Source organism: Sus scrofa, chromosome 2 (genome assembly GCF_054392235.1).
Source record: "Sus scrofa isolate SSC_HxYL_T2T_F1_AM1 chromosome 2, Sscrofa_HxYL_maternal_Yorkshire_Landrace_v2.0, whole genome shotgun sequence".
NCBI lineage: Eukaryota > Metazoa > Chordata > Mammalia > Artiodactyla > Suidae > Sus > Sus scrofa.
In genome coordinates, this window is record NC_139384.1 from 133,495,849 (window position 1) to 133,518,592 (window position 22,744).

The window sequence follows — 22,744 nt, forward strand, 5'->3', positions numbered from 1 at the left end:
ATCTTATTTACAAACAACTGTAATGTCATTTCCATTTCTTAGTTGCAGAAACAGAGGAAACAAAGTGACTTGCTCAAAGTTACATAGCATATTAATGACGAATATTCCTAGCTGGGATTGCTATTTGTCCAAAAGTTCTTATGCCATTAGTGATCTAATAACAGTAGCAAAAATGAAATGAGCACTTAACAGATACTGTGCAAAGCACTCTAGGTAGGCAATCTAATTCTCATAATAGCCCCAAGAGGGCTTATTACTATTCCCATTCTAGAGATTGGAAAAGAGATTCTTGAGAGGTCAAATCATCTACCCAAGATTATATGCTCATTAAGTGGCAAAGAATCAGGATCCAAACCCTGGTATCTCTGATTCCTAGGACTTCCTTCTAAACCCTGGGGAATAAGAGTACATGTGTAAAATATTTCCCTTAACTGAAATTTTTTTAAAGTGAAAGGATAGGAGGAAGGGTTGTACATTTGTGCCATGAACAAGGAAGTATGATCATGAGTTTAACTCTCTAAACCTAAGGTCCAAAAAAAGAAAAGAAAACAAGGATTTGACATGTTCCTGTGTCTATCATTAGGCTCTACTTTGCTTATGTTCTAAATAAAAACTTACTGGATTAAGGGCATTGAATTGCGGTTCAGCTGGTTTACTGTAATACTTCTCTCCATGTACAATGTTTACTAACAACAGTGCTACGTAGCAATAATAATTCAGAAACCATTATGTGATGGCATGGAATGTTGCTTTTAGGTTGTAAAAGGATACTACAAAAATAGGAAAAGATACTTGTGAATACACATATTCAGATACAAGTGCACATACAGACACACATGTGTATTTGTTATTCAGGCATAAAAATAATGACCATGTCTAAAAATCGCTTTGTGCCCTTGCAGTATTGGAATGCGACTTCTTTTCAAATTGAATAGCATTTGCCCATAAGTAGGTACATCTGCACAAATTTATGCTGATCCAGAATGAGGTTTCAAAAATTTGCAGCAACTAGATTATGGTAGGAAAGGGTATATCAATAGAATTGAACATATGGCATAATTCTTTTCCTAAAACTAAATCTTAAGGCATATAAAAATAAGTCTATTTATCAAGATCGAGATATATTTATAATAGTAAAAACAGAGGCTTTTCAGGTAAAACATTCAATTTATTAATCAAGAATTATGCTTTTACCCAATTACTTCCTTTCCTTTAAATTGCTTTACTTGAGGCAGAGATTAGGGACACATATCCCCCACGAGAAACTCCTCAACTCTTATTTATCTCCCAGTTGTTCTAACCACCTGAAATATTTGCAAGTCCCTCAACTGGCCAAGCTGTCTCAAGCCTGCGGTTGAACTGCTCAGTTTGTCTGGAAAGCACTCCCTTTGCCCTTCTCACTCTCATCCTCAAAGATTTATCTCCGATGTACCTTGCTCTAAGAAACTGTTCCAGATCCACCACACACTCCATCCCTTTTTAGGAAGTGACCATTTCCTTTGGAGTTCCTGTTATGGCACAGCAAAACAAATCTGACTAGTATCCATGAGGATGTGGGTTCATCCATGGCCTCACTCAGCGGGTTGGGGATCTGGCATTGCGATGAGCTGTGGTGTAGGTCTCAAACTTGTCTCAGACTCAGCATTGCTGTGGTTATGGCTGTGGAGCAGGCCAGCACCTGTAGCTCCAATTCAGCCCCTAGCCTGGGAACTTCCATATTCTTCGGGTGCAGCCATAAAAAGCTCAGCACCTTCCTACATTATTACCTTTCCATTACTTCTGCCATTATACTTATATCCCCTACTGCATTTACCATCTTAGGTGTTTCTCACTTGGCTAGACCCTAAACTCTAGTTGAACACTATCATTCTGTAATAAACTCTCTGAACCTCTCCAAAGATTTCGTTTTTTGAGGTATCATTAAGTCTAAGATTTTTTTTTTTCCCACACTCATGTCATGGGAAAATTCTAAACTCCATCACAGCAGTAACCACAGCTACAGCAGTAACAACGGCAGGACCTTAACCACTGAACCACCAGGAAACTCCAAAGTTTAGGATCTTAGTTGAGTGACAGAACATTTCCTTCAGCCTTTTGTATGAGTTCCTATTTTTATAATAACTACTCTTTAGGAAACAGAACATTCAAAATTCTTTCATTTGTTGTCTATTCTTAATTGGGCCCCTCCTGGGATCAAGAATTCTCTTTATCTCCAGAACACCTCAACTTCACAAACTGCCCTCAAAGCATATCTACTATCCCTGTTAATGTTAATGCACTTATCTAGCTAACAAGCTCTAGTGAGCATGATAAATTCTGCCATTTGAGCAGAGGGTTTGTTTTTGGTTTTGTTTTTCATTTTGTTTTGTTTTTCTGGCAAAGGGTTATAGTCTAGGGATGAAGCTATTTTTTTTTAACCTATCTTTAAAATTTAACCTGAAAATTTTCTTTTTAGTTTTAAAAATATCACCTACCCAGAAATGAAGTTAAGTCTGCTTTTTCCAAAGAGATTTCTTTTCCTTTCTTTCTTTTCTTTTGCTTTTCTTCCTTCCTTCTTTTCTTTCTTTCTTCTCTTCCTCTCTTTCTTTCTTTCATTATTTCATCTTTTTAGGGCTGCTCCTGCAGCATATGGAAATTCCCAGGCTAGGGGTCAAATTGGAGCTGTAGCTAATGGCCTGTGCCACAGTCGAAGCAATGCAGGATCCAGGTTGCTTCTGTGACCTACACCAGAGCTCATGGCAATGCTGGATCCTTAACTCACTGAGGGAGGCCAGGGATCAAACCCACATCCTTATAGGTACTAGTTAGAGTCATTACCACTGAGCCAACAGCGGAAACTCCTAGAGATTTCTAATAAATCTATTCAGGGCATAGATTTTACAAACAGAAATTAGAGCCATGAGTTTTCCTCCTCTTCAGATAATGGAAAGAAAGTAGCAGCATTTAAAGTATTAAAACAATGATTGGAAATATGTAACAGAAAAGGTAATAGGGTTTCATAGGAGGTAAGTTTATTTACTAAGAGCTGTGGTGTATTCCCAGTAAGAATCAAAGATTGTACAATATGAAGGAACTTCAAATTTAAAGGAGGTCCTCCAAACATGTTGCCAATGTTTCTACCAGTTTGGTTACTGTGATTGTTACTGTTGTCAGACAAATCACAGTGGGAAGCTCATTTTAACTCACAAAAGGCCTGTTCATGTTTAGGTTCAGAAGAAGAGGTTCCCTTATCAAAGACTTAGTTCATAAAGCTGCTTTTAACAGGCACTATTCAAAGATATTATTCTTTCAGAAGAGTTGGCAATCCACTTCCTGAAAAAGCCAATGCCGGGAGTTCCTGTCGTGGCGCAGTGGTTAACGAATCTGACTAGGAATCATGAGGTTGTGGTTCGATCCCTGGCCTTGCTCAGTGGGTTAAGGATCCGGCGTTGCCGTGAGCTGTGGTGTAGGTTGCAGACGCGGCTTGGATCCCGCGTTGCTGTGGCTCTGGCGTAGGCTGGCAGCTACAGCTCCGATTCGACCCCCAGCCTGGGAACCTCCATATGCTGTGAGAGCTGCCCAAGAAATAATTAAAAAAAAAAAAAAAAAAAAAAAAAAAAAAAAAGCCAATGCCATCTAGGAATCTTCTTTATTGTGTCTTTGCTACTGGCCTGACAAAGTTTTGAACGGCCTGTAGTCTGCCAGAAGTGTTTATCTCCTCAAGATATATCATGCCGTAGCTAATGAACTTTACTTGGATAAAATGATAAATTTTGGGGGGAAACTTACAGCCTTTCTTAGCCAAAACAGTAAGTAGAGAGAATCAGTCTTTGAAATTAAGTCATCTTTAGAACACAACAAAAGGTCACTCACATTTTGGTTATAGGTAGAATCATAACAAAATTTACAGTCTTTGAGGAACTTGTTGTGGAAACGTGAAAAGCAAGAATGTGCTTCTGAAATTGTAAGCTTAACTGTCCAGGATAATTACTGATTTCTCCAGGAAAAGGCAAACAACTATTTGATCTAAAGGAAAACATCAAATGGCGCAATTTCCTGGGAGAACCATCAAGTCTTCAATAGACTGCAACAAACAAAAGTTTACATCCTGAGACTTGCCGCAAAAGCCTCACCTTGCTATGTCCACTAATTCTAAACTATAACATTCGTGTAATCCATACAATGATCCATACACAAATCCTAATCAACACTCTTCCCCACCTTGAGTTAAAAGACCTGCCTTAAACCAACTCTGAAATATCAATAAACATCACAAATTTGCCCTTGTCTCTCTGGAACACTGTTAAGACTCTTTTGTCTTAAGATTTCTCTCTTACTGCAGTAAACAGTGCACTCAGCTTTGTCATATCTACAGGTGATTTAGATGATTTGGGGGAGCCAGCATTTGACAGTCCCTGGAGATTAGGGGTCTTGCTTTATTTTTGTTTTTTACAATATCTACTGAGGATTAAGATACGCAGTAAACAGTAAGATACCCAGTAAAAATGTTGCAAGGCAATATTTGCTGAATGAATGAATAATTGCAATATTTTGAACTCTTGAATGTCAGGCAAGTTGGAAGGCTCTGAGAGGAAGTAGTTTTCATGAGGGGTGGTATTACCTCTTTAGGGAGCCCCTAGGTTAGGATTGCCAGAATTAGCCTATAAAAATACAGGGAGCTGGAACCCAGAGATTTTAGGGGCAATGAAATTACAATGTAAGATACTATAATAGTCAATCGATGTCATTCTACATTTGCCCAAACCCATAAAATATACAACACCAAAAGTGAATGGTAATGTGAACTATGGGCTTGAGGTGATGATAATGATGTGTCCAGGTAGGTGCATCAATTTTAAGAAATGAAACTTTCTGGTAGTGGACATTGATGATGGAGAAAGCTATATATGTGTAAGGGACAAGTATATATAGGAAATTTCTGTATTTTCCTCTTAATTTTGCTGTGTACCTAAAATTGCTCTATAAGAAAAAAGTTGATTATAAAATACAGAAAGCCTAGTTAAATTTGAATTTCATATAAACAATAAATTATTTTTTAATATAAGTATACCCAATATGATATTTGGAACATATTTATATCAAAATGATTCTAAAATAGTATGAAATCCAAAAATTATCTAACAGTCTTATTTAGGATATGTGTAGGGTATATTTAGTTGACATGTTGTGAGATGGGGGGACTGGGGTATGTGAGCACTACTGGCAGGGACTAGGGACACTTAATGTCCTGAAACTAAGGGACAATCCCATGCAACAAAAAACTGTCCCACAAAAAATGCAAACTGCACCGTTCGTGAAAATTTACAGACATGCTGGGCAGTCTTTTTCTCTACCCTCTTATGTACACTAATGGGGGTCTGCAAATCATAGTGACAAAAGACAGATTAACTAAAGGAAAACAGTTTATTTGTTAAGGGAACTAATATAAGAAATAGCTAGGTCATTAGATAGCTAAAGTTAGAGCTTTATATGCCTGACTTAATAAGGGAAAAGAGAAAAGACCTCTATAGGAAGAATTATAAGTTTATTTAAGAGACACTAAATGGGTTTTAGGAGAACAAAGGAGAGATAAAAAGTTTGTGATAATATTTGTCTATGCAGCTACTATGGTCTTTCTTCTTTGAAGCTATAGATCTCTCCAGAGAAGGGCTTTATGACAGGTTTACTTTTGGCTTCCTTCCTGGGAGTAAAAGTTGCCAGAAGAGGAAATTTATGGCAGCCTCATTTCCAAAAAGTTTCTGCTTTTAATAAGTGAAGCTCCAAAGTAGCTTCTTTCTGCATCTGTTGACTCTCAAATATTTTTAGCTTAAAATAATCTTTATACCAAATCTGGGGTTCTGTGTGGACCCCCACAGACTCTTATTTGTGAATCTTCTTTCTTCTTTAATGTCTTTAGTATACAATCTTTGGAAAGAATGTTTTTGGTTACAAGCAGAATTTGGTAATAATTTTTCTTATTTATTCTTAGAAATTATCAGCTGTGATACACTGGAAAAGATATAGAAACTGAAGTTTTGAGTCTATCGTAAGGACTTCTTTTTTCTATACTATAGACTCAGTGCATAGGCTACCACTTTAAATCCTTTTTTAAAAATAAAAATTCAAGGGTCAATATAGTCAGAGTTTTAAAGCTATAATGTATGAATTTATTTGTTTATTAATAACATTGAAAAACCAGTGTTGTTCCTTTTCTCATTTTGTATAATAAAAAAGTATTGTCGACTGAAAAAAAAATTGCACAACCTAAAAGCTGAAAATTATATTTTATTCAGCAAACATTCTAAGGACTTAAGCCCAGGAGACAGGCTCTCAGATAAGGCTGAGCAAGTTCTGAAGAGTTAAGGGAAGAGGAAAGATATATAGGACTTTTTGTAAAAACAAGACAAAACAATCTCCCCCCCCAAAAAAAACCCAACAGCAAAAAATCAGATAGTCATAACTTGAAAAGATTATAACCAGACATCTCAAGTTAATGAATTTAGCGCTTTTCTATGTATAGAGATGCAGAAGTCTAGGCTTATTGAAATTGTTCCTTTGATATGCATTTTAACTATCTAGGGCCATTATCTTGTTTTTCTCCATCCTGAATGCTCTCATAGTGCACAGTTGGGGGCTGCTATGGCTGACGGCTTGATGACCTCAACCTCCTTTGTTTATGGCAGGCCCTAGTCCACAGTACAAAGATATCTTTTGAGTTGAGGAGTTACTAATTAGTAGCACTCTTTAACAACATATGACATGATCACAATCTGCATGAAAAACAGTTGTTTTGTTTTGCTAAGTTTTGGACTTTTGCAGAAATCCAAAGTCTGAAAATTAGGTTACAATTTCCCAAGTATCGCACTTTTCTTCATCTTTTAGTACCATATTTAGGATCTGTGGTGTTTTACTTAAAATCTCTTTGAGAAGAATAGAGATGCCAAAAGCGACCCAGTTCAAAATTGAACAAAAATAAAAGCAAATAGCACAATTAGTTAGAAATTAGGAAAACTCACAGCTAAATTATTTGAGACACAAACAGCCAGGCTTTTGGTCCCCTAGGTATATATCCAGGGGTAATACAGGAGAATTCAAGGAAAAGTTAAATGCTACTGCAAGAAATCTATAGTCCTTCCAAACTGAGTGGAATCTAATACACAAAACTATCTTAATTTTCATATGCTCAAGTTTTGGTTTTTAAAGTTTTATTCATTCTTCAAGCATGCTATTTTTCTCAAATCTTAGTCCTCAGTTTTTTGAGATTTGTCTTAGTATAATGTTATCTCCTCATAATGGAACTTCCTTAAGCTAACATTTTTCAATTGTAGTGTACTTTTTTCTGGTGGATAATGTAGCGAACAGTTTGGTAGCCTACCTAAAAGACATTTCCATTCCCCTCCTTTCTTGTTCTTCCTTCTCTAAAGATAAAAAGCCAGTTATTCACTTCCACAGGCTCCTTTAATGTGAGGTGTTTGCAGTGTGACCCGATTTGGGCCATGGCGATATAACAGGAAATTTACTTGTTAACTTTTCTTTTTCGTCCCTGGTAAAAGAAAAGTAGAAAGTGAGGAGAATGCCTCTTTCCTTCTCCATCCTCCTTGCTTTCCCATATGTTTTCTCATGAAGAAAAACCTGGAACTGCTCTAGTCAATGTGTGCTCATTAGGAGAAATCCCACATTTTGTTGCAGCATCATCCTGCACATTTTTATTGTATGACACATCGATATGTTTTCATTATTTAAGCCAATACTGGTACATAGTCACTTATATACAACCTAAAAGAGACTGTATAAATATTATTTATGCATTAGAATATTTACTACATCCACCATGTTTGTATTTGTTGATTAGAAAATGTAGGCTTATGTTTCATTTGTTGCTTCCCTGGAATGACTGTTAGAAAAGATTCTATGGAAGAAATCCCATTGGGGCTCAGTGGGCTGAGAATCCAGCTAGTATCCATGACAAAGCCGGTTTGATCACTAGCCTCACTCAGGGGGTTAAGGATCTGGCGTTGCTCTGAGCTGTGGTGTAGGTTGCATCTGTGGCTCAGATCCCACATTGCTGTGGCTGTAGCATAGGCCAGCAGTTGCATCTTGGATTCGATCCCTTCCCTGAGAACTCCCATATGCCGCAGGTGTGGCCCTAAAAAGAAAACGAGAAAAGTTTCTGTGGAAACCTTTGGTGCAATCTAATATTTCAATAGGAAAGGAAAAGAGAACATATAGACAATTGCAATCACTCTACATAGAATCATCATTAAGGATATCTATTACTAGCAACTGCAATGCTAATATGGATATGACTTATGAAACTTAATACTTTTCTAATCCTAGCCCATCTCTTACATGCACTCCTTAAAAAAAAAAAAAAAAAGGCTTTGTCAAGACACAATTTACGTACTATATAATTCATGCTTCCTCTTTGAAAAGGATTTTCATTCTTCTTTACAGAAAAGATGAAGACTGTCAAGTTTAACTTTCTTTTTTTCTTTTTTCTTTTTTGTCTTTTTAGGGCTGCACCCTCGACACATGGAGGTTCCCAGGCTAGGGGTCTAATGGGAGCTGTAGCTGGTGGCCTACACCACAGCGACAGCAACTCAGGATCCTAATTCACTGAGTGAGGCCAGGGATCGAACCTGCATCCTCATGGATACTAGTCAGATTTGTTTCTGCTGAGCCACAAAGGGAACTCCAACTTTAGCTTTCTTGCCCCACCTCTATCCTCTCTAACCAAAGTCCCCATTTCTATTTCTACACTTAGCATTGCAAATCCAACCTCTCCATCCTGGACTCCTTATATCTTTGGTTTTTAGTCCATCAAGAATCTTGAATGTCTTTCTATTTGTGTAATGAGCTAGCTCTTAGATGGGCCTTTCCAAAGGAAGCATAAGCAGTAGGGTGTGACCTAAGTGGGATTAGCTAAGCAGTGTGGTCAGACATCAAGAGGTCTGGGCAGGGCAAGATTGCTGACTAGACCGAGGCATTGGGGCTTGGCAAGTTTAGGAGACTTAACAGGCTTTAAAGCCTCATTTAAAAGTAGCAATCAAGGTCAGAGAAGCAAAGTAATTAGACTCTTCAGGACAGTGGTCCAGAGCCAGTGCTAGAAAGGACTTGTTCTCTGACTGAAGCCTAGGAAACCATTGCCCTTCTATCTAGTGTAATCTAGGTATTTTCCACTCAGCATCTTTCCCTGTCAGAGCCTTCTAGATATTGCGGAAATTTAAGACAAAAATTCAAACAAAAAGCTTTTTAAAAGGAGTATGAGAGCAAAGAAAGAAGGAAGGAAAAGAAAAAGAAAACAGAAAGAAGGCAAGGGAAAAAAAATAGATATTCTGCCTTCATCTATTCAAGAACTCTCAGTGTCCAGGTCAGATTCAAGACCAGGCTGGACGACTGAGTCCCTCGTGGTGGGCTAATTCCTCACTGCTTCATAATTTTCTTTACAGTTTTCCTCTTTCAGTAGCTGCCTTGAGAAAAAGACAATGAGTAAGTACAAAGGCAAAGACAATTTATAGCTGTTGCTGCCAGCTGATGCCTCCTTAAGTCCTTTTCATGCATTTATAAGGCCATCCATGATCTCCTAGAATCCTAAATCCAATGCTCTCTCCCTGGACTTATAATTATTTTTACACTCTGAGCAGCATCCTTTTTTTTTTTTTTTTTTCCCACCCCCAAGCAACATGCTTCTTAAAGCCTCTGCTAGGTTTCCTCAATGACTCTCCCATTCACCTGACTGCATTAGGCTAGTTGACCCCTGATTACTATTATGTGTAGTCATTAAGCTTTGGTTCTTGGTTCTCCATTCCTTGCTTTCTTCACACTCTCCCTTGGAAACCACCTCTCTTCCAGAGGGTCATCTCCTTCTACTTTCAATGGATATCTTGGTTTTGTATCACTGCTCTGTAATCATTCCTGAGCTCCAATCCCATTTCCTCAACTATCTTCTACCATAGGTGTCTGATCATTACTTCAGATTCAAATGCTGGAATCAGTCTTAGCCTTACCTACCCAAAATGGATGGTCCTGCTATTTTCTCCTTATTTTTTCATTATAGTAGTAAAATGCCAGTCATCTAATGCAGTTAATGAGCAGCCTGTCTCCATTCCTACCCTTCTATGAGAAACTTTCAAAATCTTATCTCCCTGCTTATCCAGGATAAACGCTTTCTAGGAAGAATATTAAGCAAACAAAAGTACCATGTTACACATCATACATCATTAACAAAAGGTGGAAAGTTAGAACCAGGTTAAAAAAAAAAAAGAAACAGTTAAAAATACTGTCCTGTATATTTTTCAATTTCATTTTTGAAAAACACAAACTTGGAGATGAGTTTTCTTTTTCAGAAATGAATACAGTTAAAGTGACTTTATCATCTATAGCAAAAAGGCATTTCTTTTGTCTACCTCCAGCTTTTGCGATACAGAAGGCAAAAAATTCTATTTAGTAAAAATCCATGATTGGTTCAGATACTTTGCTTTAATTAAAGCACTATTTACAACCTGAAACTCTCTATGGATGCTTTTGATCCAGGAACTATAATCAAAAACCTCTGCATGAAAATTATGGCAATGTTCTTCCAGAACACAGGGGAATTATGGTCATTTGAATGTCTAGCAATTTTAACTACAGAGGTAGGAAATTTTTTTAGAAAGCTACTTATTGAATTTCCCTCTGAAAAAGATTCTCTTTTTCTTTCCTCTGCTATATGTAAAGGAAAAATAAGCAGGTAAAATGAGAACAACCAATTCATCTGTTCCTCAACTCTGCTTTCTTCTATTTGCTCAGAGCTCTATTATACGTTTTTCTGTGGAATTAATGTTCTACCTGGTATCTATACTTGCATTTTTTTTTTTTAAATCCTGCAGGCAGCAATTGAAATCAGTAATGTTGAGTTATGCACTAAGCACTTTCCAGGAATGGTATATCTGCCTTTCTCTCATATCTAATGTTCTTCTATTTCACATGCTAATATTCCCCAAAGATTCAGGAAAATTGGAACTCTCATGCTCGTTGGACTTTAAGTTACCATGTATTAGTCTTGTGATCTGAAGTGACAGAGGCAGAATTAAAATTCAAACAAATTTAAGGAGGGTGTGGGGAAGCAGGTGGGGAACATTTTGGCTACATAATAATTGGGTAGGATGGGTATTACACAGAACTGGACCAAGGATTCAAGTGAGGTTATCATGATATCCTCTTACTCCCCCCCAAAAAAATGAACCTTAAAAAGATACCCAAATTGGAAGGGAAGAGGTAAAATTGTCCTTACATGCAGATGACATGATACTATATATAGAAAACCCTAAAAACTTTGCACAAAAGCTACTCAAACTGATAAATAAATTATGCAAGGTAGCGGGATACAAGATTAATATATAGAAATCTGTTGCATTTCTTTACACTAATAATGAAATATCAGAAAATGAATGGAAAAAAACAGTATCTTTTAAAATTACACTCCCCCAAAATAAAATACTTGCGAATAAACCTAACCAAGGAGGTAAAAGAATAATATGCTGAGAACTATAAAACATTAATGAAGGAGACTTAAAATGATTTAAATAATGGAAAGATATTCAATGCTCTTGGATTATAAGAATTAATATTGTTAAAATGGCCTTACCACCCAAAGCAATCTACAGATTTAAGGTGATCCTTATCAAATTCCCCATGACATTTTCACAGAACTAAAACAAATAATCCTAAATTGAAATCATGCCCTAAAAGACCCAGAATTGCCCAAGTAATCCTGAAGAAAAAGAACAAAGCAGGAGTCATAACCCTCCCGTATTTCAGACAATACTACAAAGCTACAGTAATCAAAACAGCATGCTAGTGGCACAAAAACAGACATATGGATCAATGGACCAGAATGGAAAGCCCAGAAAGAAACCCAGACACCCATGGTCAATTAATATTTGACAAAGAAGGCAAGAATATACAGTGAGAAAAAAACAATTTCCTCAGCAAGTGGTTTGGGAAAGTTGGACAGCTGCATATAAATCAATGAAGTTACAACACACCCTCACACCACACACAAAAATAAACTCAAAATGGCTTAAAGACTTAAACGTAAGACATGACACCATAAAAATCCTAGAAGGGATCACAGGCAAAACATTCTCTGACATAAGTTGTACCAATGTTTTCTTTAGTTAGTATCCCAAAGCAATAGAAATACAAACAAAAATTAAAAAATGGGAATTAATCAAACTTACAAGTTTTGCACAGCTAGGGAAACCATAAATAAAACAAAAAGTCAACCTATAGAATGGGGGAAAGTATTTGCAAATGAAGAGACTGAAAAGGGCTTAATCTTCAAAATATACCAATAGCTCGTACAACTCAACAACAACCAAAATCAAAAAATGGGTAGAAGACCCTAAGTAGACATTTCTCCAAAGAAATGCAAATGACCAATAGGTACATGAAAAGATGCTTAATACCACTAATTATTAGGGAAAGGAAATCAAAACTGCAATGACGTATCATCTCACACAGGTCAGAATGGGCATCATTAAAAAGTCTATAACTAACAAATCCTGGAAAGGGTGCAGAGAAAAGGGAACCATCCTACACTTTTGGTGGTAATGTAAGTTGGTACAGCCACTATGGAAAACAGCACAGACTTTCCTTAGAAAACTAGGGATAGAGTTACCATATGATCCAAGCAATCCCACTTCTGGGCATATATCCAGACAAACAATAATTCAAAAATATACATGCACCCCTATGTTCATAACAGCATTATTCACAATGGCCAAGACACGGAAACAGCTTTTAGGTTCATCTATCGACCGATGAATAGATACAGAAAATGTGGTTCATATACATAATGGAATACAACACAGTCATAAAAAAGAATGAAATAACTCCATTTGCAGCAATATGGATGGATCTAGAGATTATACTAAGTGAAATAAGTCAAAAGACAAACAGTAAAAAAAAAAAAAAAAATTATGGAGTTCCTGTCATGGCACAGTGGTTAACGAATCTGACTAGGAACCATGGGGTTGCAGGTTCGATCCCTGGCCTTGCTCAATGGTTTAAGGATCCAGCATTGCTGTGAGCTGTGTAGGTCGCAGACGCGGCTCAGATCCGGAGTTGCTGTAGCTCTGGTGTAGGCTGGTGGCTACAGCTCCGATTCGACCCCTAGCCTGGGAACCTCCATATGCCGCGGGAGCGGCCCAAGAAATAGCAAAAAGACAAAAAAAAAAAAAAAAAAAGACAAACACCATATTCTATCATTTAAACATGGAATCTAAAATATGTCATACATAATTGATAGAACCAGCTATAATGGAAAAAATAAACATCATTATAAAAAATATATCATAAATGAACCAATCTACAAAACAGAAACAGACTCAAAGACAAGGAGAACAGATTTGTGGTTGCCAGGAGTGGGGGGTAGGGGGTGGTGGGGGTTGTTGGGAGGTTGGGATTAGCAGCATAAGTGAGCTATTATATGCATGGAAGGGACAAAAAGCAAAGTCCTACTGTACAGCACAGAGAATTATATTCAGTGCCCTATGATAAACCATACTAGAAAAGAATATTTTAAAAAAGAATGTATGTGTGTGTGTGTGTGTGTGTATATATATATATATATATATATGAATCATTTTGCTGTAGAGCAGAAATTAACACAACATTGTAAATCAACTATGCTTCAATTAAAAAATACAAACTAGGAGTTCCCGTCGTGGCGCAGTGGTTAACGAATCCGACTAGGAACCATGAGGTTGCGGGTTCGGGTGGGTTAACGATCCGGCGTTGCTGTGACCTGTGGTGTAGGTCACAGATGCGGTTCGGATCCCACATTGCTGTGGCTCTGGCGTAGGCCGGTGGCTACAGCTCCCATTCAACCCCTAGCCTGGGAACCTCCATATGCCGCGGGAGCGGCCCAAGAAATAGCAACAACAACAACAACAACAAAAAGACAAAAGACAAAAAAAAAAAAAAAAAAAAACAAATTAAAAAATGAAAAGTACTTTTCTCTCTTTATTCTTTTCTTAAACACTCAGACATCATTTGTGTTCAGGGATAATGGTCCTTTCTTTCAAAAATATAAGTTTTCCCCGCTAGGTGCAGCAGAAAAAAACCCAGATAAGGATTCTGATCCACCCAGGGGTCCATCCCTGAGACAGTTACCATGGCCAGGGAACCTGAGATGAAGCAGTATGGCCTAGAGGCTAAAAGCATTTGCTCTGATGGAATTTTGAATATTTAAGTCATCTTCTTTTAATATACTCTCTGATACTAGCCAGACTCACAATCCCATTGTCATGGAAACTACCACTGCCATTTCCCCAATGCAATGTAGGGTCCTGGAGCCCAAGCATAGACCACTGAGAGGTAGCCCAGGATGTGGTTGTTGATTTCTCTTTATATCCATCCCTATATAGCAGGTATTTCTACTTCCCTAGATAAAAGCGTGGGAAAAATATAAGGATATACTCTCAGTTCCACTTCTTTCTAAATTTGGAATTATTTGTGAGAATTCTAATGATTTATTTTTAATTTTTAAGAATTGTTATTGGGAAATACAAGTAGACCCACACTAAGCTTCAGCAGCAGCTTCTACTTGTACAGTGGTCATCACCTTCTGGTTTATCTCTGTCCCTTTCCTAACTCGGTTGTTACTGACAAAACTTTGCTAGTAAAAAAACGAAAAGAAGAGAAAAGAAAGGGAGAAAAGAAAAGGACAAGAAAGAAAACAAAAAATAGAGAGAGTGTTACTTAGATATTGGTGGACAAAGTGTGTGACTCAACTTCATTCTCCCATCTTTATGCAGAAGTTGCCTCAGCTTATTTTGCATACTGAAAGGAGTCACTCAGGTGACTCTCACCTAGCTCTAGTTGCTTCAAGGGCACTCGCTCTGTTGTTCTAGGCAGAAAAGAGGCTGGTAGTTTCTTTCGTTGGAAAATTTTGCGTTCTGCCTCATCAGTTATTCCATAATACATACATGATTAAATGCAAAACTTGCTTCCTGATAAGCTTTGTTTATAATCGAAATGGGTAAACAATCTCCACCTCCCTACCCTCCACACACCTGTTGTCTTTGCTTTTAGAATATATCAGTCTTTTGTAATTATTCCTTCCTCTGCTTGAGAAACATTCCCCAAATTCTGTTCATTAATTTACCTCCCTAACTCTTCTCACATTTTCAGCTAGGGAGAAATCGTAAGCTCTGATGATTTACCAAATCATAGTCCCCTTTCCATTTTTTTTTAACAATTTTGAAATTTATTTTCAGTTTTCGGCCATGCCTGAAGCATGCGGAAGTTCCTGGGTCAGGAATCAAATTTGCACCACAGCAGTGACAACACTGGATCCTGCTGAGCCACCAGGGAATTCTCAAGACTTCATTTTTTAAGAGAATTTTTAGATTCACAACAAAAAAAAGCAGAAATATCTCAAATACCCCTGCCCTCACACATACCTAGCTTCCTCATTATCAACACTCCTAACCAGAGCAGTACACTTGTTACAAATGATGGACCTGTGCAGACACATCATGATCACCAAAGTTCGTGGTTTAGACAAACGTATAATGATACGTATCCCTCTTGATACTATCACATAGAATATTTTCAACGCCCTGCGCTCCACCTAGTCATCCCCTACTACCAACTCTTGACCATCTCTATAGTTTTGCTTTCTTTCAGAATGTCATATTATTGGAATCATACATTTTCAGCCTTTTCAGATTGGCTTCCTTCATTAAGTAAAATGCATTTAAGGTTCCTCCATGAGTCATCATGGCTTAATAGCTCATTTCATTTTAGCACTGAATGATATTCCATAGTCTTAATGTACCACAGTTTATTTACCCTTTAACCTGCTGACAGACATAGTATTTACTTCTGAGTTTTTAAGTTGGAAGCTTAAGCTGTTATAAATATCCCTGGGCAGGTTTTTGTGTGGCCTTACTTTTCAGTTCCTTTGAGTAAATTCTGAGGGTCATGATTGCTGGATCATATGTTAAGAGTATATTTAGTTTTGCAAGAAACTGCCAAACTGTCTTCCAATGTGACTTATACCATTTGGCATTCTCACCAGCAATGAATGAGAGAGATTTTCTATTGCTCCAGATTTTCTCTAGCTTTGGTATGGTCAGTGATCCAGATTTTGGCCATTCTATTAGATATGTAGCTATTTCTCATTGTTTTATTTTGCACTCCTTCGTGATATATGATGTGGAGCATCTTCTCATATGCTTATTTGGCATCTGTGTATCTTTGATGCACTGTCTATTAAGGTCCTTGGCCTATTTTTCAATCAGGTTGTTTGTTGTCATATTGCGTTTTAAGAATTCTTTGTGTATTTCTGATAACAATCCTTGTATCTCTTGAAAATATTTTTTTGCCAATCTATCATTTGTCTTCTCATTCTCTTGATATTCTTTCACAGACCAGAAGTTTTTTATTTTAATGAAGTTCAACTTATTTATTTATTGTCTTTTTGTCTTTTAGGGCCACACTGGCGTCATATAGAGGTTCCCAGGCTAGGGGTTGAATAGGAATTGTAGCCACTGGCCTACACCAAAGCCACAGCAATGCGGGATCTGAGGCCCATTTGCAACCTATACCACAGCTCACAGCAACGCCAGATCTTTAACCCACTGAGTGAGGCCAGGGATCAAACCCTAATCCTCATGGATGCTAGTCGGGTTTGTTAACCACTGAGCCATGACAGGAACTCCAAGTTCAGCTTATTCATTGTTTCGTTCATGGATCATAACTTTGGTATTTGTATTTAAGAAATCAACATTGGAGCGTCAGCTGTGGCTCAGTGGGTTAAAAACCTGACCTAGCGTCCATAAGGATGTGCATTCGATCCCTGCCCTGACTCAGGTTTCAGATGTGGCTTGCATCTGGCATTTCTGTGGCTGTAGCACAGGCCAGTGGCTGCAGCTCCGATTCGACCCCTAGCCTGGGAAATTCTATATGCCACTGGTGCGGTCACTTAAAAAAGAATAAGAAGAATTAGAAGTCATCATCAATTCTAAGGTTATCTAGGTTTCTCCTATGTTACTTGCTAGGGGTTTTATTGTTTCGTATTTTAATTTTGGGTCTATGATCCACTTTGAGTTAGGTTTTCTGAAGGGTGTAAGGTCTGTGTCTAGACTATACAGTTTGTCTAGTTTTTCCAGCACTATCTTTGCTGGAAAAGTTGTCTAGTTTTTCCAGCACTACTTTGCTCCATTGTATTGCTTTTGCTCCTTTGTTAAAGGTCAGTTGACTACAGATTAGGGTCTATTTCTGCTTTCTGTATTATGTTCTATTGATGTATTTGTCTATCCTTTCACCAAAGCCACAATGTCTTGATTACTGTAGCTTTATAGTAAGACTTGAAATTAGATAGCATCAGCCTTTCAACTTTGTTTTCCTCCTCCAATATTGCTTTGGCTATTCTGGGTCTTTTGCATCCCATAAAAATTTAGAGTCAATTTGTCAATATCCACAAAATAACTTGCTAGGATTTTGATTCAAGTAGTTCTTCCTTTTCATTCCTGTCCGAGAGTCAATGCTCCTAAGTTGCTTCTGGCTAAATAAAACTGCCTGCTGCTATCTTCTACGTGGCCTCTCCTTTCCCTTTCAAAATTACATCTCTTGACTTCAGCTTTCCCCTAATGAAAACTCCAATAGGCCTTAGAAGAGGCACAATCTGATCCAAGCCTCAGCTGATGCATGTGACTTATTGATAGTTCCAAAACATTCCTAAAAGTATTTGCCTTTAACCATATGAATATCTATAACTAGCTGTGTATCAGGAAGTTTCCTGGTTGGAGATGTTTATTTTACCTTTTAATAAAAGCTGGCCTCTATAGTTTGGATGTGGGTCAAGATAAGCAGGTAAGTTTCCATCTTGAGGAAAGGGAGAAGAAACTTGTTTTGGGAAGAACGTTTTTTTTTTTTAACCAGAGAATCACTGAAGACCCAGCTTAAAGATGTTTACTCCCCTCTGCTGTGTCTTCACCTTAGCAGCTAGGAAGTAAGTGGTAGGCTCTGATTGCATTCACTTTGGGATTCAGGGGGCTTTGGAGGATACTTAGAAGGCATTTGCAGCCCCAAAGATCTGAGTTCAAATCTTTGGGTGGTGATATATGACCAAAATTTAACATGACCTTGGGAAGGCTGTTGAATTTCTTTGAGTTTAGGTTTCTCCCTTTGAAAAACAGAGATATTACCCTTATAGTGTTTTTGAGATTTAAATGAAATAAGCAAAATACCTATTATAGTGTACAGTGGGTGTTTAATAAACAGTAGCTTTTATAAATAATCGGCCTTTAAATGTTTATGGATGGAGAACTTCCAGCTGAGCAAGTGAGGGTGAGCCAAGAGTATTTAATGGTAATCTTCATATTTTAAAGGTAGTGGAATTAATTTTTTCTGTAGCAACAATATTCTAAATGATGACTAGGGTCCCATCTCGTTACTCAAATATCTGTTTAACCTGTAAGACTCCTGATGGATTTTTCTATAGCAAGGTTGCTGTTGGCAACACTAGCAGATCTCTGGGACTGTCAAAGTCTTAGATGCAGAAAGGCCCTCACATTATTTTTATGGGATAAATGCGTTCAGAACGCTTATGTGAAATCCCAGCAACATAGTCCCCAGTTCAGCCTTAGTTACAGGATTAAAGACTCCCTTTGCTTATAACCTCCCTTGTCTACAAGGTGTTGGCAGTGGGGACTGAAAATGCTCTTGGTGGCTCCCCTAGCATAGGCTTTAGGAGAATAGGGATTTATACTGATGGGTTTAGCATGAGGGTGGTGGGGAGGAGGGTAATGACAAGGATTTCAGTAAATAAGCTAGTAAGAAACTAGTATGATTGATTACTTCTCCATCTGAGCTTCTTTTTTTTTTTTTTTTGGCGTTTTAGGGCCACAGTCAAGACATATGGAGGTTCCCAGGATAGGGCTGAAATCGAAGCTATAGCTGCCAGTCTCCACCACAGCCACAGCAATGCAGAATCCAAGCCACGTGTGTGAGCTACACCACAGCTCACGGCAATTCTGGATCCTTAACCCACTGAGTGAGGCCAGGGATCGAACCTGTGCCTCATGGTTGCTAGTCAGATTCATTAACCGCTCAGCCACAAAGGGAACTCCTGAGCTGACTTCTTATACGCTCCTTTTCCTCTTCAAGAATCTCAGAGTTCAGCTTGTTTGCTTTTCTTTACACTGTCACCACCCACCAGTCTAATGAAAGTCCCCCTTTCCCTTTAAAACTAGCACTGAAAAGAGCTTAACTTCTCTTTGGCCTGCCAGTCCCAGAAACCATTGTACTTTGGTTTACTAAGAGATACTGCTTCTAGCAATAAGGCAAAGTGTACAGAATTTTATTTTTCAAAAGAGACTTCCTTTTTCAGAGCCATCCTTCCTCTTTTATTTCTTAGAAATAGAACTGAAGGAAAAAAACTAAATAAACTCTAGGGGAAAAAAAAAAGAATGAAAGAAACCAAAGGGGGAAAAACACATAAGTACACACACAGTCTTTGAGCATTCAAAGGACAAAATGACAAAATTCCATTACAGTTCAGGGAATAATTAGATTCAAGAATTTCTCTGGACTTTTTGAGTTCAGGGAGGTGGATCTGGGGCCCATGGGGAGAAGGGGACAGGAGGGGTAGATGAAAGGCTGACATGTATAATTTACCTTCATCTTCCACATTTCCTAATTTCCTTAATAATTTTGTTGCAAGGTCAGAGCTATGCTCAATTTGTATAAGAAGTCAAGACCGGATTTAGGATTGGGTAGAGCCTTGTTAAGGGGAGGTGAGTAACATTACAGAGTGATCTATGAAGAGCAGCAGTATGAAAGCAAAGGATTGTCTATGGCCACTTCTCCAGTGTAGTTCTTAAGGGACTCTTTCTCCATATATGTAAGTCAGATCCTGTCCATATTCATCCTTGCATTCAACTATTAGTGAGTATCCACTTTGTGCTATGATAAATACTAGGGACTTAGGGATACCATAGATGTATTTAAAGATCCTCATGCAATAATAAATAACATTAAATGTTTTACTAATTAAGTGGAGTTGTCATTCAGTATAACAATCATTCTGCACAGTAAAATCTATTTTATAGACCATAGAGCAGCAAAGGATCCTTCCTATACATTAGGGGTCAGCAAATTTTTTCTCTAAGGGGCAAAATGACAAATATTTTGCTTTGCAGGATATAGGCTCTCTGTTAAAACTACTTAACTCTGCAGTTGTAGTGCGAAAGCAGCCGTAGACAATACCTAAACGACTATGCATTGGTGTGTTCTAATAAAACTTTATTTATAGACAAGAGAATTTCATATAATTTTCATATATCATGAAATATTTTTCTTCTGTTGATTTTTTTTTTTTTTTTTTTTTGGTCTTTTTGCCTTTTCTAGGGCTGCCTTCCGCAGCATATGGCGGTTCCCGGGCTAGGGGTCTAATCGGAGCTGTAGCTGCCGGCCTACGCCAGAGCCACAGCAACTGGGATCTGAACTGCGTCTGCAATCTACACCACAGCTCATGGCAACACCGGATCCTTAACCCCCTGAGCAAGGCCAGGGATCAAACCTGAAACCTCATGGTTCCTAGTCGGATTCGTTAACCACTGAGTCACGACGGGAACTCCTCTTCTGTTCATTTTTTTGAACCATTTAAAAGCATTAAAAAATATCCTCAGCTCAAGAACTGTATAAAACCAGACAGCAGGCCGGAGTTGTAGTGAAAAAAAAGATAAATCACAAAAATTTTGCTGTTTCGCTGAAACAAATTCATCTGCTATACATCAAAGATAGGTTGTTTAACAGGTAATTTAACAATACAGTAGAAGCACTTCTGATGAATGAGGCAAAAGAATGCCTTTGTTTTTCAACAATTATTGTAGTGTAGTCCAAGTTTTAGATCCAGACTAGGATGGCCTCAGAACGTTTGTGGCAGTCTCAAACATCACTGGACAATTTGATTTGGACTGAGGTTTGACACTGTTTGGAAAACTTTAGAAAGAGTAAGTATATGTCAAAAGGTTAGGTTTTCTTAATAATGATGATGATGATATAGTAGCCAACTTCTATTGAATTCTATGTGCTAAACACTGTGCCCATTTAATTTTTATGATAATTATATGAAGAAAGTCTATTACTACCCCTACTCTATAAATAGGGAAATGAAAGCACAGAGAAATTAGGTAACTTGTCTAAAGGAGTGGGTAGGCCAGGATTCAAACAGTTTATCTCAAGGATGAAAGAATTTAATAAAGACAAACAGATGTTATTAGGAATGAAAATGCCAAGCAAAATATTGTAGATAATCAGGTGAAACCTGTTAATTTTACAGATGAGATGGAGAAAACTGTCTTAAAATTAAGGAGACTTTTCCCATGGTCATACAGCAAATGTGCACTCAGGAGTAAATCTCAGATTTCCTAACTGCTAGATTCCTTAGTTTCTTTTATTCTGTCATACCACTTGCACTTCAAAACCAAAAGATGGGCAGAACAGAATGAGTAAACATGTTAAACTTTGGGCTAGACACAAAATTTATATTGAACATAGAAAAATCATGGTTTAAGATTTTAAAAATGAAACTGACTTAAAGCAACATTAAATAAATCTGAATTAATAATTAAAACACAAACCCTAAACTGTAACTATGTGAGACCTCAATAAAACAGTTTTTTCTTTTTTAAAGACAAGTTTTCAATCCTTCACTTTTATGGGGATACTGGGATATAATAAGGGCGTTCATTTACAACTCTCAAATTTAAAATAGGGAGATGGCTCTCAAACTTATTTTTAGTTAATTTTTAAGTTGCAAAAAAAAAAAAATTATGTTCCTCGGAAAAAACTTAGGGAAAGTAAAAACAAAATTACTAGTACTCCTCCCATCCAAGTATTAGTGTGAAGTTTTTTGGGTTTTGTTCCCATTTTTTTTTTTTTCACCAAAAGAAAAGTGTATGAAATCAAAATCAATTTGGCATTAAAAAAAAGCAACTACTCTTTTTAGGTGGGGAGCTGCTATTTATGTCTACTCATTTAACGTTTTCTGAACTCCTACCTTGGAAATGGCACTGCACTAGACACGTGGGATACAGGTCAGTTTGTCCCTGAGAGGCTCATGGTACATGGGAGAAGACGTAAACAAATGTTTATCAATAATAATACAAAACTGTCAAAATGCAATTAGAGTTGAGTCTCAAAGTTTGTGAGAGGCCGTGACACTAATCATATTGGAATTCTTAGGTTTTTTTCCCAAAACACCATCTCAACGTGGGCCGGTGTAGTATTATTACCAGCACTACTTCAAAACGAATGTTAAATTAAATTTAGTACTTAGCAAGGGTCGAAACCTCCCCCAGTTTTTCTTTCTAGCGAACTGGAAACGCGCTCGACCAGAGTTAACTCTGCGCTGAGACGCCTCTAGTTTCACCTTCACTTGGCCAAACTCGCGGGCCGCTTAAGGCAGCGGTGCTTGTTGGGACTTGTAGTCTCTACCAGGACCAAGACACTGCAACTGCATTTGTAATACACTTCTCCCTTTTAACTTTCTGGCCCAAAAGTCAGATCAAGCCCTAAACGAAAGCATAATCTGACAACACTCAGTTTATTCAAGGCTCTCTATGCTTTTGCTAGGCTTCTTACATTGAATATTCAAACGCACGACGTCGCTCACAAGCCTCAAAGAGATTGGTCTATCCTCAGTGGTGGGCGGAGCCTTGGGTGAACGGGAGCTCAGGATTGGCCAATATTTCACTCAAAGAGGTGT